The sequence below is a fragment of the Archocentrus centrarchus genome, chromosome 13 (genome assembly GCF_007364275.1).
Source record: "Archocentrus centrarchus isolate MPI-CPG fArcCen1 chromosome 13, fArcCen1, whole genome shotgun sequence".
NCBI lineage: Eukaryota > Metazoa > Chordata > Actinopteri > Cichliformes > Cichlidae > Archocentrus > Archocentrus centrarchus.
In genome coordinates this window covers 15,844,037-15,862,317 of record NC_044358.1, presented here as the reverse complement: position 1 = coordinate 15,862,317, position 18,281 = coordinate 15,844,037, and the positions used below count along the sequence as shown (strand labels likewise).

Below are 18,281 nucleotides of genomic sequence, written 5' to 3'. Positions count from 1 at the left end.
CAGAAATATATATATATATATATATATATATATATATATATATATATATATATATATATATATATATATATATATATATATATATATATATATATATATATACACCTTTATATTTGTGCCGGTCACTCAAGTCAGGATAAACTGTAATGAATCCACATAGGTTCACTCTAAAAGTTTAAAGAATTGTACTAAGTAAATTATATCTCTACATTTTAAAATGATTTAATCTATGCATTGTATTCTTTAATTTTATGTTGCTATTGTTCTATTTTCTTTTTCTTTGAATCTTTTTACAGAGATATTTTATTGTAACATAGTGCTGTGTTATGGTGTTGTTGTCAAGACTCTATGTTCCAGATAGTTCTATGGGAAAAAAAAAATGAAGTTTATTTAGAAAATAGATGATGCAGTGATTGATACGCTAAGCTTTTGTAAACTGACAATGTTGTTTTTATTGTATTCAGCTACAGTTTTTAGAAAATGTCATCAAAAAGCAAATTACTGAAAAAAAAAAAAGTAAAAGATTTATCGCATTTTTAAAAATGAAACACACAATATTTATTCATTAGAGAATTCCTGCTCAGAATGCAGATTCTGGACCAATTCAGATGTTGCACTTTCACTTGTATATTTAATAACTAAGGGCTCCTCGTAACAAGAGGAAGAGTTCCTATTACATATTTTAAATAGAAATCTGTTACATTTACCTTGAGCAGGTATACAGGAATAAATTGGAATTGTGCTGTGTGATATGCAATCAATACAAATATGTAACATGTTCAATATTAATGTATTAAAAGCTAAATAAATGTACTTCTGTGTAAAGGATGTGTCAGATTGTCATTAATCATTATACATGTATGTAAAAAGTAACGTTTTCTCAGGATTCGCTGCAGTCCTGTGAACAGTTCACTACACCTCATGATTCGGTAGCTTGTAGAACCGCCTTTAGCTGCAATAAGTTAAAGTAATTGTTTTCTATGTGTCTTTTTCAGTCTCTCATATTGTTGTGGAAAAATTTTGGCCCATTCATCTTTATATTACTTTATATATTTGACGTGCACAGCTCTCCTATTGTCCTGCCACATCATTTCATTCAGGTTGAGGTCTGACCTTTGGACTATTGCTGGTCTGCCTGGGATCATCGTCTTGTTGCATGACCCAATTTCAGCCAAGCTTTAGCTGTTGTACAGATGACCTCACATTTTATTCTAGAATACTTTGGTATACAGAGGAATTTATGGTCAACTCAATGACTGCAAGGTGCAAAACATCCCAATCATCACCCCTCCACCGCCTTGCTTGACAGATGATGTTTGTGCTGATATGCTCTATTTGGTTTTCACCAAATGTGGTTCTCTGCATTGCTGCCAAGCATCTCCACTTTGGCTGAAACAGAGTCTAGCCCCTCTCCAGGAAACTGGTTCCAGAACCCAGGATGTGCATTGAGGTGAGCCTGCAGTTGGGCTGTGGCTGGCCGGGCCCCACGGGCTAAGGCCCAGCCACCTAGTGCTCTCCCTCGAGCTCCCTCCCCTGGCTCCAGGGTGGAGCCCCAGTAAGGTGATCCCAGGTGGCCTCCAGCTTGCATTGGAGCGTTCACAGCCGAATGTGAAGCAGCCGGTATGAGAATTAACACATCTAAGTCTGAGGCCATGCCCCTCAGCCAGAAAAGGGTGGAGTGCCCACTCCGGGTCAGGCACGAGTGGCTGCCCCAAGAGGAGGAGTTTAAGTATCTCGGGGTCTTGTTCACGAGTGAGAGGAGAAGGGAGCGGGAGATTGACAGACGGATTGGGGCTGCAGCTGCAGGGATGTGGATGTTGCACTGGTCCATTGTGATAATGAGGGAGCTCAGTGTAAAAGCAAAGCTGTCGATTTACTGGTCAAGCTACATCCCCACCCTCACCGATGGTCATGAGCTCTGGGTAGAGACCAAGAGAACAAGATTGCAGATACAAGCGGCAGAAATGAGCTTCCTCCAAAGGGTGGCTGACCTCTCCCTTAGTTATGGGGTGAGGATTGCAGCCATTCAAGAGGGGCTCAGTGTAGAGCCGCTACTCCTCCACATCGAAAGGAGCCAGTTGAGGTGGTTCAGGCATCTGACTAGGATGCCTCCTGAGTGAGGTGTTCCTGGCATGTCCTACCGGGAGGAGACCCCAGGGCAGACCCAGAGCACACTGGACAGATTATATCTATCAGCTGGCCTGGGAATGCCTCGATGTTCCCCCAAATAAGCTAGAGGAGGTGGCTGGAGAAAGGGAGGTCTGGGTTCTCTGCTTATGCTGCTGTCCCCCCGACCCAGCCCCAGATATGTGGAAGAAATTGAATGGATGGATCACTCATGAACTTTTGACATTTAACGTGATACTGAGGCCTGTACAGTCTGAGATATATTGCTTGTTTTTTTTGTTTTTTTTGACAAAAGGGGTGGCTGTAGCTCAGTAGGTAGAGCAGGTCACCTACTGATCGGAAGGTCAGCGGTTCGAATCCTGGCTACTCCAGGCTACATGCCAATGTATCCTTGGGCAAGATACTTAACCCCAAGTTGCTCTCCGACCGTTCTGTCGGAGTATGAATGCATGTGAATGTTAGGTCATTAAAAAGCACTTAGCTTCGTAAAAATGGAAGTGCTTGTATGAATGGGAGTGCAAGGGTGAATGCAAACAGGTTGTATAAGCGCTTTGAGTGCTCATACTGAGTAGAAAAGCGCTATATAAGAACTAGTCCATTTACCATTTACAATTTCTGTGAGCATTGCACAGTCTGACCTTTGGGGTAAATGACAAATGATCTTAGGCTAATTTCACTAGTAAGCCAGCAAACTGCTAGTCTGGAGCATTTAAATTTCTGCTTTCATAGAGGTGGTCACACTTGATCAGTTAATCAAGTGCATTTGATTAGGAACACCTTCCTGCAATTTACTCTTGTAACTTCTATGGAAGCAGCTACAGTGTAAACAATATTGTATGAAGCTGTAGAGCTGCTACTCCTCCACATCAAAAGGAGGAGTAGGAGGAGTGATTTTGATATCAGAATCTTGGACTGTTGGTTTGTTGTAATCATGTATTTCTATGTATTCAGATAATCAATCACTGTTTCTTGAAGAAGACTAATAGATACAGTTAAACAGTTTGAAAACCTTACATTCAGAGAAGCTCAAAGCTAGACCTTTGACCCTACACAATTGTTTTTGCATGAAATAATTGAATTGACTTTCCAGTAATATGGCAGGTGGGGAAACTTGGTTGACAAAAATTGCTGATCAAAATGCAATTCTGCAAAAATAAGAATGACATTTCCTAGTGTATCTATGTATAATAATGACAGATGATCTTAGCCTAATTTGGCTAATTGAACTAAGTATCCACCCTCACTGTAAAACTGGAAAGTAGCCTACACATTGTCAACGGAAGATAAAAGACCCCAGAACAGAAGATTGGTGCCATACGCAGAGACTTGTTTTATAACTAAGATTAAAAATCTCTGCTCATCTCGTGCTGCACTCCCAGTTCTGGCGTCTCATTTCTTCTCTGTAATGGTTCCTCCTGGCTTTTTCTTACAGCCACATTCCACACCAAGCACCCCCTACCACTGAACCCAGTCACCCCAGACAGTAAACTGCACAGCCTCTCTGCCCCCAAAGTGTCTTTGGCTTTGACTCATAAGTAAAAGATAACCTTTAGGCTAGTCTCTCATTTACATCTCTCTCATATATAAGTTTGGACACACTCAGCCATAGTATATTTATGTGTGCATGTATGTATGTAATAGGCCAAATTGTAGGCCAAGTTTCTGTTGTCAGAGCGAAGTGGGAGGGAGATGAGAGAAAGAGAATGCTTGTGAGCACATAGCTGAAGAATGTGGGTGTGGACTTCTGCCAAAGGCATATGTGATCCTTATGTTCCTCTGGGTGCCAGAAGACGAAATGTAGTTAGATGGTTGGGGCAATGTCAGGACACAGATGTAGCGTGAGGACGTAGTAAAGTGTCACTGAGTTCATTCTTATTGCTGTGCATGATTTTGCATTCCCTGCAGTTTCCAGTCAGTCAGGCTTGAAGGGCTTACAGAATTTATTCAAAAGAAACTGTACTGTTGGAACTGTGCTGTTATTATGTTGCAGAGTTGTAGGATTTGCAGTCATAAAGCTCTCAGGACTAGAACAGCATGGCCAGTAAGCAATCGCTCATCAAAGCCACCTCCTGGTACCTTTGTGTTTTCAGACACTGCCATTTCTGAATGTTATATTTTCTAATTCTATTAATGTCTTAAAGTGTTCTGATGGAAATGACAGACTGAATAAAAGCTGTGTGTAGTATGGACTGACAAAACCGGATATAACAGGAACACAAAACACCAGTTTGCAAGTAGCTGTATCTTCTTTAATTTATCACACTTGTCTTCTCCAGCTATCAAGCCTGAACATGCAAGTGTGTGTGTAAATGTATGTGTGTGTGAGAGTGTATACTAGAGGTGTGTCCTTAGGGCTCTATGGGTGACACAAATGAGTCTCAGAGAGACTTTGGGCCCAGAACACATTGAGCAAAGGGGCATGTAACTAGTGAAGTGCCAGTGTGGATGGCAGACCCATGGGCCACCAGCATCAGCTGAGTCTGCCTGCTACATGTTGAAAAATGACCGAGCAGTTATAATGTTACACATTTTATTTTCACCAGAATTTACAACCAAGGAACACTGGTCATCCCAGTTACCCTTTGGTTGCATGGGGTCATTTGGTAAACCCACATTCTAGTCTGACTGGGTCAAGTGCCCCTTAGTATGCCCCTTTAACTAGCCCAAGTGCCCCACTGGTAAGCCCAAGGGGTCCCTTGGGCTGCGGCAGCACCCACGTGCCAGTCAAAGTGGGCAAACCACTAATAATGTATAATTTTAATCTTTTAACCACAATTTAAATGTTCTCTCTCTTTTTTTTAAATCCACTAAGCCTGTCGTCATACTTTTTACCAGTCCGATTCATACCGAATTTGCACGATAGATGACCCCTAGATCACGTGATTACATTTTTTGCCATAATTGGGTCACGTTAAAAAGAAACATCCAGAAAATCTTTGGCCCGCTAGAGTCGACAGAGTCCACTGACGTCATCAATTTGAGATGACTTATTTGCACACGCGCACGCCCGCACACACGCTCTACTTTACTTTTGCGGGAAATCCCATTCTTTGAGGCGCACACATTATGACCGAATATCATGAATATCATGAATATCACGAGTTTCTATTTACAGATGAGGATGGATGAATGTGTGTCGCGTTATTCAGGAGAGAGTGCGGGGAAAACATGGCAGGAGGGGATTTTGTGAGATGGAGACCACTCAAAGATTTGTATTTTAGTACATTATTTTTTTTCAGCTGGTTTTAGATTGAGTCGTTTTTTGTTTGTTTGTTTGTTTCCTCGTAAATAGACGTCAGTGAATCACCTGACTGGACCGTGAAGCTGTCAGGTGATTCATTCGGGGAATTAAGCATTTGCTGGATTGGACGTCATATGTCACGTGATTTTTTTTTCTTCTCACGCCTCCAAACGAGCTTCGAATCGGGGGACCTTTAAGCACGTGTTGAAGCTTAAGTGTCAGGGCACCATCACTAGAGCCAAATCCTCAAAACGTCCTTTGGTAAGCCTGAGTTTTTCGTTGGTAACCCTGTGGTTGTCATTTGTTTATGGCATATATACCCCTCTAATTGTTTCTGTATTTTTATTTTTTGGTTCTCCATGTGTCTTTACTGTTGCATTAAATAGGTTCTAGCTATCCCAGACCTTCTTTTGGTTCGCTCTGGCTGTGTTTGGTTTGTTCCAACTGTTTCTTTGGTAAGGCCAGGTAACCCGGTTGGTAGTGTCCTGTTTAACTGTTGTAAGCTTTAGCCAAATAAAACAAATTTACCTACACGTGACACAGGTACCACTTTTTCCCTCTTCCACAGAAAAATCTGTGCACGCCACCCATTAGATCACTACTTGTATTCCATTGCACTTCGTTACATCACCCTGTATCAAAGCAACTCTACTTTGGGGCCAATAAACATCAGTATTTAAAAAAAGCACACTTCCAGGAGTGAGAGGAGAGACTGGGAGACACAGAGAGTAAAGGAGAAACAGATGTAGCTTAACTGCTGGGTAAGTTGAGAGGAGACAGCAGCCTGGGGGCGTGATTTATGTCCTGACTTGACCCTTCCATGAGAACTGATAAGATAGCCAACACGAATGACACGCATGCACGCTGCTTTCTTTTTTATCTTTACTGTTTCTGACTGTGCTGCTGACCATCACTTTTTTTTTAAATGCATCGCTGGGACCGATTAGTCCCATATGACTTCAGCTTCCAGGTCAGTTATATTCCCCATCGCTCTTTGCTCCTTGTGCGTTTGTACTGTCACATATTCTTGCTCAAGGAGCTCTTGTTAACTAACTCTGACATTATTTTCCACCCCAGACTTTATTTTAGTATCTATTATTGCAGCACTAGATATATATTCTGGAGAGTTGCACTTATAGAAAGTGATGTATGAAATCTTGGGAAATGGGGCTAGACAGAACAGTCTGCAAGTGTTTTGTTGAAGACCAGCATGTGTTAAATCCGGCCCACTGTGGTGCATTTTCAGTGAAATTGTCAGTTTTGTAGGTGCTGGGAGGAAAGGCCTTTTAGGTGAAAACTTCACATAAAGCATTCAGTTCTGGTCTGTCTGGTAATGCAGTACTGTGCTAAAGCCTTGAGTCACCCCTCAGTTCTTTATGTTTTGCTAAGAAACTGGGAAATAGGCCTTTTAAGTTAACACAACACTGGTTCATCCATTGAGTTAGATTCCTTTTTATTATTATTATTATTATTATTATTATTATTATTATTATTATTATTATTATTATTATTATTATTGAATGATTCCTGTTTAACCAGCCCTCTGAAAATAGTCAGGTACTAAAATGAGTTAAAAAGCAGCCAGTTTCCAAAGAAAAACTTTAAAGAACTTCAGAAAGTCCACAAAACTATTGCTCAAGATCAGTTTAAAGAAATTACAAGAAATTCTGGCTCCTGGAAAGAAAAATATAAAGAAATGAGAGGTGACTCAAGTCTTTTGCACAGTACTGTATCTTATGACTAACTGTGTAACGCACAGAAACAATAAGATCCCTTTTCCACAGCTATACCACAGGCAGTGGTTTCTACAGTCTCCCTTTGTGTTGCTCAAAGCTGTTACTACATGCAATGGGAGTCTATTTGTGGCTGTTCACTCAGCCTGCAATGGCTCGCCCACAGCCATATTCCATGATTTACATGAAAAATGCCCCTCTCCACCCAGCTCGGGTTTGTGGTTAGCTGTGACTGGCACGCGACTCATGGTATTTCCTCCAGAATGATAGTAAGAGAGTCACACACCGGCACGCTCAAGAATAAACAGAGTCCTGAAAGGCTCATAGGATGTAAACACGAAAGTTTCTATGGCAAAATTACAATAATACAAAGAAGGAGAGAAAAGAGACAAATCACGCAGTAACACGTCTACAGAAAGGAGAAAATCAGTTAAATAAAAATCTATAGAAATAAGTCAAACACACTGAAAGACATTGCAAAGCACCGCAGTAGTCCTTAAATCAGCCTCACAGAAACTACAGTACTTTAAATAGCTTGTATAATTTATTTTTTAACATTTGGAGATTTTTTTCACCGGTCCACTAAAGCAGGCATATCTCAAACTCCTCCTTCTGCCTGGTCCTTTACGGGGTCATCACATCCAAAACCATCGCAGCCTCGCCTCTCTAACTCTGTCTCCAAACTGCTCAACCTGACCTGTAATAATTTCGAATGCTCCCCATTCTCGTCACTCCTAATGAAAATCTTCAGCTCTGCCACCTCCAGCTCGGCCTCTCGTCTTTTTGTTAGCGCCACCACCGCCAAATCGTACGTCAGAGCAGGTCTCGCTACCATCTTGCAAACCTTTCCTTTTACTCTTGCTGCTGTCCTCAGCTCCATCCACTCGACCCTGCCTGCACCCTCCTCTTCATCTCTCTTGTGTACTGTCCGTTGCTTTGGATGGTTGAACCCAGGTATTTAAACTCATCCTCCTTGCATCTTCACTGTTACACCTGACGCCCTCTCATTCGGTCTTGACTTTTCATTGCTCTTCTCTCCAGTGCATACCTCCACCTGCTCCCTTCTCTCACTACAGATCACAGTGTTATCAGTGAACATCATAGCTCATGGATACTCCTGCCTGACCTAATCTGTCAGCTTGTCCATCACCATCACAAACAAGAAGGAGCTCAGAGCTGGTCCTTGATTTAATCCCACCCACACCTTGAGCCCATGTGTCACTCCTACCGCACACCTCACCACTGTCTCAAACATGTCCTGCACCACTCTCACACACTTCTCTGCCACTCCTGACGTACTCATGCAGTACTACAGTTCCTCTCTCAGCACCCTATCGTATGCAGTCTCTAGATCCATAAAGACACAGCGTGTCTGATTGTCGCCTCTCTTCTTAACTTGGCTTCAGCAACTCTTTCTCATGTCTTCATGGCACGGCTCATCAGCTGCATCCCTCTGTAGTTACTGCAGCTCTGCACATCACTCTTGTTCATGAAAATGCATACCAGTGCACTTCTTCTCCATTCCTCACTCTCCAAGATTGTGTTAAACAATCTGGTTAAAAAGTGCACTGCCCTTTCTCCTAGACATCTCCACACCTCCACGGGTCTGTCATCTGGACCAGCCTCCTTTCCACTCTTCATCCTCAGCTTGATTTATTTGCCCAGCCGATCAATACAAGTCATTTTCTCCTTCCATACAACCTTTGCCCCTTCTCTCTTTGCTGTGCACCTATCCTCCCCGTACTTCCCGACTCTCCCACTTTTTCTTTGCTAACCTCTTCCTTTGAATTCCACTCCTGTACTTCCTCATTCCACCACGTTTGTTACACAAGAGAAACAAAAGTTTTTTTTTTACATTTATTTTATATCAAAGCAGCGAATCCTTAGTATTATAAACAGATGAGGGCAAATATATCTCCACAGCGCCTAAAACCTAAAAACCACAGGATGCTGTAACAGTGCTTTGCTGGGTTGTAGCTTGCAGCATAGTACGTTTTTGTTGTTTTGGAATAATGGCACCAATTTGCAAGTCTCAACTTCATTCCAGTGAAGCCACAAAGATTGTCTGCTAGTTCTTGTGGATGGAGCACATCTGCTCCAGATTTCTTTTACGATCCTCATCTATCGGCCGTGGTTTTCTGCTTTTCTCTTGTAAGACAGAGAAATGTTCTTCCCAACAAATGTTAACGTGTCAATCGAGCTAGGGGAATACACCATTTGTCCCATATGTCCCAATGTTGTCCCATAATCTCAGATTTTATTTGCAAAAGAGTTGTCTTTAGTTTACCAGTGCAGGAACGTGTGTGTGTGTGTGTGTGTGTGTGTGTGTGTGTGTGCGTGTGTGTGTGCGTGTGCGCGTGTGTGTTTGTGTGTGTGTGTGTTAGCTTTCCATAAGTCATGAGTTTCAATGGCAGGGGATAGGACAATGTATCCTGAACCTGCAGTTCCTCATTCAGTCAGTGATGCAATTATTCATTAGTGTGTTTGATTCAGTGTCCCCGTTACTCGTGTGTGTCATGAAGTGTTTCAGGCTTGTTTACGTTTTTGCCTCGGAACATATCGTTTACCTGAGCCCTGCCCTAATAATATGCATCCAGGGTATGTGTGGGCGAGAACCAAGTGTCAGCAGGACATTTGAAAACAACACCATCAACAGCACACAGTGCGGCTCGCAAACACCGATCGCTCATCCTAACAAAGCAGCATGTGTGTTTAGAAAAGTCTGGCACTGAGTTGCAGGTGGAGGCAGTCTGTCTCTGTGTTCCAACCACAGGATTTATCTCATCCCCGGTGCGGTCAGAGTTTTGTCTTCTATTGAAAGATTCGACAATATCGTCGAGTTTGGTCTCTGAGCCGCGCCTCTGTCCACAGACTTCACCGTTTTATTTAAAGTCATCCTTTTAGGGTAAATTTCAAACATTTAGCTCACTGTCGTATCAATACAGCTTTCCAAAAAAAGAAAAGTCAAATAGCAAGATGGTGCATTCTGAGTTTCTACTTTTCAGACTAATTTCTTCATCCTTCTACAAAACAAAATCAGCATGCTCAAATCTGTCAGTCTGTATGGGTCCACACCACAAAGTATTAATGTAACTCTTTTTTTTAGTGTTATTGATTGACAACAAACAGTGGGAGTGGTGCTAAATATCAACTCACATTCACGTGTGCTTCACTAGGGTCAAAGTTTATCAAAGGATCTCAAGTAAGTGAGCTGATCAGTGCATATTATTTCATATTCATCATTTTGCTCTTCTACACAATATGCATGAAAGTGCTCATCAAAGCACAAACTACTATAGGCTCGCTATTCATGTGTTACAGTGTAGCAGATTTTCTTGGACAGCGGTAGGTGATGGGATGTCTCAGTGGATATAAATAAACCAATCTGGTGCTGCGTGCCATCATTTCTAACCACATTTGCAGTTGAAACATCTGAGCATGAATCCAATTTTAGTATCTGGCACAGAATTTCTGCATGTTCCATGCTATCAATCGTTCGAATTTTTAAAGGAACAAAGTATCTGTTTTATTGACAATTTGGTAAGGTTCTGATAAAGTTTTCACTTTTTAAAAAAATTCTGTTTGCACCACATATGGATTAAAGGGCCAGTTTCTTAAATCCATCTTGGATAGTGGATCATCAGGTGGGGTTTGGGGATGAATGTCTTATCACAGAGCAGGATTTTGAACATGTTTATGATGGTCACATTTCATGCCGTCAGTAAGGACTGGGGAGAACAATGTTGTCTCTTTTAACCACATCACCAAAGATAAATGGGGTATTATAGTGGCGTGAAGGACATAACCGAACTGAAAAACAACAAGAGCAAGAAAAACAAGTAGTGATACAAGACCCAGAGATCAGAGCAACAGAAATGGCAACCAAACCTCTCTTTTTCCAAATTTATAGCATTTTTTTTTAAACTATTTTCAAAAAATCTTTGGAGCAACCCAAAGTTTTTTCTTTCCAGCCTCAGCTTTGTTGTGGCGAACACTCGTGCATTTACATTTCAAGTTATCAGTTATGTAGGCCCCCATCTGCTTTCATCTGAGGATTTACCATGTAAAGCTTTATTTTTGAAAGCTTTATGTGCATAACAGAGTATAAAAATGCATTTGCTCTGTGGCGAACATAAACACCATTTACAGCTTTGAGATATGTGGAGTGTATGTTTCAGCTTAACTTTCTTTCTTTTTGATCACTTGCTGCTCTTCGGCTTCCTGTCATTATACATCAACCTATTTTTGGACTCTATTACCTTCATCTGGAAATTACTAATAAGATTTCTAAACTTTTTCATAATGCTTAAATAGACCCTTGTGACTATTACAATACAAGTATTTGTATCTGCAGTACTCTCGTTCTCTCCTATTCTCCTTTTTTAGTCTGGTTTTTGATTTGACCAAATATAGCAACATCTATGACTGAATCAGATAATTTGAAGCATCTCTGTGAGCATTAGAGACATCTTTCATTGACTGAGAGATCTTTATACTTAGAGAGGTTATTACATTGGGGAGAAGAAACAAATGATTACATAAAACATCCAGAATGGTTTAAATCCTGATTCTTTGATTATAGCACCCCTGTTGTGGTATTGATGTGTGATCTCATTTAAATAAGAGACAAGAAACAACAATAACAACAACAACAAAAAAACACCTGTCCAAATCCTTCTGCTATTGCCTCTAAAAATGTTATGAGGTGAGCCCTCTGCGGCAGGCCAAATGTGTGTTCTGAGATACTCCGTTATTGACTTAGAGAGTTCAGGGAGGAGCTCATGTCAATAAGCAGGCCTGCCCCATGCTGGCTGCAGCATATCGAGGTCTGGTTATAATTCGTGGGACAGGCCAGGGCATAGTGCCAGGGAATTAGAGAGGCGGGTGGCAGGAGACATTTTAATTTGTGCTGCCATGTGCAAAGGCATGCACCTCTAGCCTGGGTCGGTTCCTGTGATTAGGCCAGCCGGCGTATTCTTAGAAGAGGGGAGGAGCGCAAAAACAGGGGGAAATGAAACAAGACCCAGGAAAGGCTATTGATCACTAGACATGGTTTTTCTTAATATAATGGCGTGATACGGTCTGACAGCAACATCCTACCTAAACAAAAATGCAATAAAAAAAATCTTCTTCACAAATACGTCAGTTTGTCTTTTTATTCCCTGTCACTGTCTGATTGTCATCACATAGTTACTGAATCTACTGCATACCGTCCATCTGTCCCGTCCATCCATCATCCATCCATCCGTCCTTCCTTCTGTCCGTCCATTTTCTTCCACTTATCCTTTTCAGGGTTGCGGGTTGGCTTGGTTTTTAGTTGGCTGATAAAGATCAGCTAACCTATTTGTAGCCTTGTGCTGTTTTGGAGCTGAACAGAGAGGATGCAGTAAGTTCTAAGACAAAATACAGCCCAAGTACCAGAACCAGCCCTGGAACCATCTCGATCTGGACCCTGATCTCCTTAAATGGGAAACTAAACAACCCCACCAGAAAAAAGGAAAAAAAAATCAAATGCTGTTTAATGTGATTTCAAATAATTTTCTGTGAATTAAACCTTCTCGCTAATGCTAAATATATTTAAAAATGAAAGGTGTCGCAGCATTTTAGTGGATTTTCAGTGAGTTCTTTGTTTTTGAAACTCAAAATTCACGTTTATCATATTTTGATTCGGTTGTTCGAAGTGAAATGTGCATCAGCAGCAGTATAATTATCATGTGTCACATTAAGCTCTGCAGCTCTGATTAGCTCATCATGAAGATGAACCGGTGTAATTCCGAGGATGGATGCGGTCCAGAGGGATGTGCTGCGGTCTCTCCTGGCTCTGGCAGGGTGGGAGCACCTTGACGTCTCCACGGAGACAGACTCCCGTGAAAGGAGCAGAGCAGCACACCTGACAGCCGTTAAAGATAAAGAGTTCTGCTTTACGGGACTTCAAAAAGACAAAATACTTTTTTTTTTTCAGTCCCTGAACAGATGAGGATCCTAAACAGATGATTAAAATATATATTTTATAGAGTATAAATGCAAAATCCTGTATATTGCTTTTGTGAGATAAACTACAGAGTAATTCTTTAAAACTTTAACCTTGCTCTGAGCTCTCGTGTTTCAGCTGAGAGCAAATTCACAAGAAAATTGTCAGGTGTTAAACTTTAAGCATTCCTCTTTGTCTTAGACAGCGGGGTTACTGGATATACACTGAGGTGAGCTCAGAGCTGGTGGTAGCCTGGGTATAAGGAATGACCTTTCTCTCATTAGTGAGCCGGGGAGAGGATCGCAATTACCACTCTGAGTCCCACAGGAAGGCAGTGGCAACTCTAAAGGGTTTTGTTGGGTGTGATACACTGTATGTAAAGGTAATGCCTGTGATGCACTGGGAGAGATTGCTTATATGGATTTGGTTTAGTATTATATGCAGTATATGGGGAAATGCCCGTGTCATATTTATTGTGGCTATCTATATTTATATATATTTTTTTTTTCAAGAAATAAGCAGAAGCCATTTTACTTTATTCCCTAAACATGCTAAAGGAGAATGATCATGATCTGGATCGAAGCCACATTAGAAAACCTTTTAATATTTGTCACACTTAAATGTTTCAGATCATCAAACAAATTGTAATCTTAGATAAAGTTAACTCAAGTAAATACCAAATCAGATTTTAAATGATAATTTCATTTATTAAGGGACAATCTCCTTCAGGATTTCCTGGTAGTGAGCAGAATTCTTGGTCCCATCAATTAGAGCAAGTCTTCCAAAGCAGCCCAGACCATCACACTGCTACCACCACCATTAGTTTTATGCCATATGTAACGGGACTCAAACCTTCCCATGATGTACTGATCATTTCTCATTCACTCTCTGTATGTTTAAACACCACTCTGCAGTTAATCCTTAGCTGCTGTTAACCTCTGCTTTTCTTCTGCAGTGTGTCTGTCAACTCATCAGTTAATTCATGGTTTAGGACGAGGGTGCAGTTACTTTCCCATCCAGGGCCTGGTAGGTTTGGTTAGCTTTTTCCCTTTTAATAAATGAAAACACCATTTAAAAACTGTATTTAGTATTTACTTGGATTATTTCTCTTTAATATTGAAATTTATTTGATGATCCGAAAGATGTGTTTATATGCAAAAAGTAAGAAATCAAGAATGGGGGCAAATACTTCTCACAGCACTGTCCTTGTAAAGACTCTTATTTGACCTCATAGGTACTGCATATGTATATTCCAAGGTACCAAAATATGGAGAGTTAATGTCCTGTGATGATGTGCTTCGGAGCTGAGTGGTATAACATTTATATGCAATAAATGTGAAAAATAATGCGCAAAAACGGGTCTTTGCACCATTGTTCAGAGAGGACACAAGCAGTGTGGGTGCTGCCACTAGAGAAACATTTAAATGAACCATTTTTTCCATTCAGTTTAAAAATCCATCCCATGCATTCATTCAGTTAATTCAGGTTATTGTGGCGGCCGGAGCCTTTGCCAGCTGTCACAGGGTGGGTCAAAAGGTGGGGTGAACTCTAGACCAGCTCAGATTTACACCTGTGTGGCCAGTTTTCAGTTAACATCATCCACGCATGTCTTTGGACTGTGGGAGGAAGCCAGAGCGCTCAGACGATCCACGCAGGCACAGGGAGGATGCAGACTCCACACAGAAAGGCCCAACCAGACAACAGTGGTGAGTGTTGTGCCAGGTTAAAAGTGCACTAGGGGAAAAAAAAAAACCTGTTGAGAAGAAACACCAGAAATGTATATATTATTTTTAGAGTTATATTTTAATGGTAATTCTAAACAAAATTTTAAATTACGAAACAGAAATATAGGTATTGTTATCCCGGGAGAGCCCACTCGGATCAGGACAGACAAATTTCCAGGGATAAAGTTTGATTTGCGCTGACCCTTCCCTCTGACATGCAGACTGCAATCTTCCCACCAAAAAACTCATAACAGAACCACTTGATCCACTCAATGTAGGGGTCAAGGGTTTGGATTTTTCCTCTCATTTGTCACCCAACAGTGTACGAACGTGTTATCAGACGCACACACATCCGTGTTAGTGTTACTGCGGCTGAAAAATGTTCTGGTGTGTACGTTTTGATAGGAAAAGAGACTGCGTGTGCGCGACGGTCGATTCAGTGCCGCTAATGACTGCCTTCCCATGAGCTTAATCAAAGATTTGTACATTTAATTGCTGTCAAGTCAGCTCTCACCACCTGCCATGGCTTGCCACACATGTTCACCCCCTCTCCGGGAACCTTTCCAGCTCCATCTATCATCCACGGCTGAAGGCTGAGACAACACAGCCTGCTGGGCAACCTGCACTCAGTCGTCCAGCCGAGCCCAGCCAGGCCTGCGCAGCGTGGATCCAGAGAGTCTGCTCGGCACCGAGGGAGGTCTGTCAGCACCTGGACCGTACAGCTCCAAACCATTCCTCACATTATTGAAAACAGGCTTGCCTGAAACTGACCCCAAACAAAGTGAGTGAGATGTGTGCTTTTGTTTTCTTCTCTCGCAGAGACATTCACACAGCCGCGCACAACCAGGCTGTGAAATGAGATCCATAATCAAAGCACGGGAGTTTTGTAAGATGCCGCTGACCTTGCTCCTCTGCGGGCCTACTTACTCCAGTGCTTACAGGTATCACCATGTGTGTGAGAATTGGCGGTCTGTTGTGTCCCTCAGTGCGGCCGAGGAAGGAATGTGGAATGTGGGCCTGATCTGTTATCAGTCTCAGCTTGTTTTCCCAGCTGATGCCCACAGGCCTGGTGTAACGCAGCCACACTCTTGCACGAGCTGTGCGAGGATCTGTCAGGACTGTTGGCTAATGCCTCTCACCTTTGTGGTGATATTACAGAATGCGTGCCAGACGTTATCAGTCCCTGAAGGCCGTGTCTCAGGGAGAAATATCATGATTTGTTTAGCATCAGGTGGATTTAGAAGGTGTGGAAAAACTATTGATTTTATTTATTATTATTATTATTTTACCTTATTTACCACATTTAGGATAAGAAAGCCTTATAATGAATAAATGGCACCACCCCACCAATACAGACAATTGCAGACTCACTGGCTTAGGAAAAAGTGATGGTTTATCTATTTATTCAGGTATCAGTTTTGCAGCTATAATTTTTCATTAGGTCATTAACCAAAGGTCAGTGTCGTCATCTTTAATGTCTAATTAAAATACCCCCCACCCCCCCAGTGACTCCAACTCCATCCACTTTTCATCTGGCCCAACCAGATTCAGAGTTACTCTACTCACTCGCCCTAAAACCTGTGTAATAAGGTTGTGAAAAAGACGTTGGACCGGTTTTACACAGACTATCCTACGCAGGACTGCATGTATCAGAACGGTGGCTCAGTCGTTACAGTTAATCCAACGTTATACTCATGTTTGAAAGTTTGCTAATTATCCCATACAAGGCTCCAGGCTAGACCGAGGAAAACAGGCCTGACCTGTACACTGTGGGAGTCACTTTGACTGCGAGCTGGCAAGTCTGGACAAGGTTTCCTGTGTAGCTGAACATCTCCTGGGACTAAAGAGCTTCATGCAAGGCGTGATCCAAACCTGCTCCCATGGGTGCTTGTGCCAGGGAGCAGGTGGAAGGCTGCAGCTGCCTTTTTGACTCCCTGAGCTCATTACTGTCCCAAGATTTTCACTGACTAGGAGATAATGGGCCTTCCAACACTGTCTTATTTCCTGCGCATCGTTTAAATGGGCAGAATTCTTTGATTAAAATTTGAAGCTACAGAGAATTTATTGTGAAAAGTATATTCTTCCCTTGATGTTTCCAATTCAAATTTTAGTTTTAGCTTTGGAAAACGGGCTCGTGCATTTATTACTTCTAGGCTGGACTATTGTAACTCATTATCAGGCTGTCCTAAAGGCTCCCTGAAAGCTGTCAGTTGATCTAGAACTGGCCCCTCTTCTATTTTTAAGATTAGGCTTAAAACTTTCCTTTTCGATCAAGCTTATAGTTGGAGCTGGATCAGGTGACCCTGAGCCCTCCCTTAGTTACACACCAATAGGCCTAGGCTGCTGGGGGGTTCTTCCTTTCCAATGCTGTTCTAATATTGCAGGGACTTTTCCTGACAATATAAAGCACCCTGAGATGACTGTTATATATAAATTGAATTGAATTGAATTCTCTGAAGGTCTTTAGTCTTTGGGATACTAACACTTGGCACGCTCTTGGTGTTGTCATAATTCGCTGTGGTAAGCACTAAGACACTTCTGTTTGAACACTATAAACGTCAGTCTGCAGAGAGAAAAATTAATGCATTTTAATTAACTACACTCCTCAAAAGAATTAAAGGAACACTTTGTCATAGTGGGAATAAAAAAATCAAGCTTGATATCTATACTTACATGGTAAGGTGTTAGGAATGAAAGGGTGTCACATTGTTTGATGGAAATGAAGACATCTCATAAATCAAAGTGGAAAAAATGACTGTTTCAGACCCCCATTTTGCCAAAATTTCATTGCAGCAACTCAAAAATAGTGCTCAGTAGTTTGTATAGCCCTCACATGCTTGTATGCATGCCTGACCATGTTGGGGGGCATGCTTCTAATGAGATCCCATATCTGGACCAGGGGCATCACTGAGCTCCTGGACAGTCTGAGTTGCAACCTGATGGCATCGGATGGACCGAAACATAATGTCCCAGAGGTGTTCTATTGGATTTAGTTCAGGCAAGCGTGGGGACCAGTCAGCGGTATCAGTTCCTTCATCTTCCAGGAACTCTCTCCATACTCTTGTCAGGCTGGAGATTGTCATGGACCAGGAGGACCTCAGGAACCACTGGATCTTAAACTTTCTTTGGTCGATTATTTCTTTGTTGTAACAATACTTCTTGGCAATAAATCTTATACTGTTGGAAAGCCTGTTCATTTCCCCGTTAATGGAGCCACATTTGGAAGCAAAATGCATTATAAGTTAAGCAGCAAAGTTGAGTATGTGGGTTACGCCCCCGAAAAATGTGCCAGATCTTCTCTGCCAACACTAAACAGCTTATTCTGCTGTTAACTTGTTTGGTGTTGTTTATTGGAATGGATGACTGAAGTCTGAAGAAACAAGACATATTGGCAATTTAACAATTTATTCATTTAACAAGCCGGAGCCTCAGCAGCATGTGGAAGAACCAATCACAGCCACAACAGCCTGGCACCGCCTCCTCAT

General features: G+C 41.7%; 1 long non-coding RNA gene across 1 annotated transcript in view; it reads left to right on the top strand.

The window, feature by feature from the left end:
- Positions 1 to 5,529: 5,529 nt before the first annotated feature.
- The window catches only part of LOC115791016 (uncharacterized), a 33,412-nt gene continuing 20,660 nt past the window's right edge, over positions 5,530 to 18,281 (top strand). The window contains exon 1 of the long non-coding RNA XR_004020834.1: positions 5,530 to 5,629. This is a non-coding gene — a long non-coding RNA (uncharacterized LOC115791016). The remainder of the gene's footprint in view (positions 5,630 to 18,281) is intronic.